A 1,761-nucleotide genomic window follows, 5' to 3' on the forward strand; every position below is an offset into this window, starting at 1 on the left:
GTACCGCCTGACTGGCCTTCATAGGATTTTCGAGCAAGATCGTTGCCAGTGTCCCTGGACTGGCTTGTGCGGGTGGCACATAAAAGACACCATTTCGAGTGTGGCCGTTGCCAGTATCGCCTGACTGGCCTTCGTGCGGGTGACACGTAAAAGCACCTACTACACTCTCTGAGTGGTTGGGGTTAGGAAGGGCATCCAGCTGTAGAAACTCTGCCAAATTTAGATTGGAGCTTGGTGTTGCCATCCGATTTCACCAGTCCTCAGTCAGATCGTCCAACACATGCTAGCATGGAAAGCGGACGTTAAATGATGATGATGATAATACGCATACATACATATACATGCATATATATGGTAGAAGACTCTCTTTAAAGAATAGAGCTGAATTTCATGTAGCCACCTGTTTGCAACTTTTCTCCTCCCCACCCCTTGTAGGGGGTATTACCCATTTTTCTGAGCTCTTTTCACAGCTATATGACGTTCGAAATTAGCATTAGTTTTTGTATGAAAAAAGGAAAAGGAAGGGAGACAGGCTTGTTTGTAGTTTGTGGAGAAAATTTTAAACTTGCTTGAAAAACCACATGGTCTTACCCCACAACTAAAAGACAGGAAGAACTATAAGAGAAGGCGAATAAGTACTGGGGGTGGGTAAAAGAAGAGAGAACTACCACTCAATCGTTCTAAAACTCCCAGAATAAAAACGTAAACACCTGAAAGACTTTCAGTCTATTTATTACAACAGAGGGTTTCTTTTCTCTGTCTCTATTACTTCAGTCTTTTTCTCTATGGTTAAGAGAGTAAAGGTGCATGGCTCAGTGGTTAGGGGTATTCAGCCCACAATCGTAAAGCTATGAGTATGATCCCCTGCAGTGTTCTGTGTTCTTGAGCAAGGTATTCTAATTCACCTTGCTGCAGTTCACTCAGCTGGCAAAAATGAGTTGTAACTGTAATTCAAAGGAGTCAGCTTTGTCACATTCTGTGTGAGAGAGAGAGAGAGAGAGAGAGAGACGGATAGAAAACAGTGAAGGGGAGTATGTTTCTGTCTGTTACACCTCATTAGACATCTGTATAGCTTAGTTACTCCAAGTTACAATGATTTTTACATGTAAAAAAACAGTTACAAGTAATTTTATGCTGGTATATTTTTTATAATTAAATAAAATATATGAGCTAAGGTTGATAACTCAAATGGACCCATGGCATGGATTTATATAAAATAAATTATGAAGATGACATACTGAATTCTATATACAAAAATTCTAAATTAAGAGAAAATTTCACTCTAAACTAAAGACAGAAATAAAATTCTGTAGTAATTTTTAGTAAGATTCAAAGAAAAGGGGAAATAATTTCAAAAAATTAGACAAATACTCAAAGTTAATGTACATGATACAGGAGCAGGATTCAAAATTGAAGCAAAAGATAACTATGGACATATTTCAATCTATTAGACCTCATCAGCATAGAATAGTTTACTCCAACCTGACTCACCAGTTGACAGAAGTTTTATTTTTTTATTCATAAATTACAATGGTTAAAATTATTTATAACTATTTTCTCTATATTAGAAGAATGTCTTAAAGAACAGATTAGTCTGTAGATATTATCATTTTGACTGTCCAGTTAATTTAATACTATCAGTGATAGTAAGACAGAAGAATGGAAGACAGAAGCATGGAAGGCAAATGTTAAATGATGATAATGATGATCATGATGATATATATATATATATATATATATATATATATATATATATATATA

The 1,761-nt window shown here is 35.8% G+C and overlaps 1 protein-coding gene across 2 annotated transcripts in view; it reads right to left on the reverse strand.

Annotated features, from left to right (window-relative positions):
* LOC106873066 (uncharacterized) overlaps window positions 1-1,761 on the reverse strand; it is a 38,338-nt gene that overhangs the window by 24,100 nt on the left and 12,477 nt on the right. The gene's annotated exons all lie outside the window — the stretch shown is intronic.

Source organism: Octopus bimaculoides, chromosome 12 (assembly GCF_001194135.2).
Source record: "Octopus bimaculoides isolate UCB-OBI-ISO-001 chromosome 12, ASM119413v2, whole genome shotgun sequence".
NCBI classification, from domain to species: Eukaryota; Metazoa; Mollusca; class Cephalopoda; order Octopoda; family Octopodidae; genus Octopus; species Octopus bimaculoides.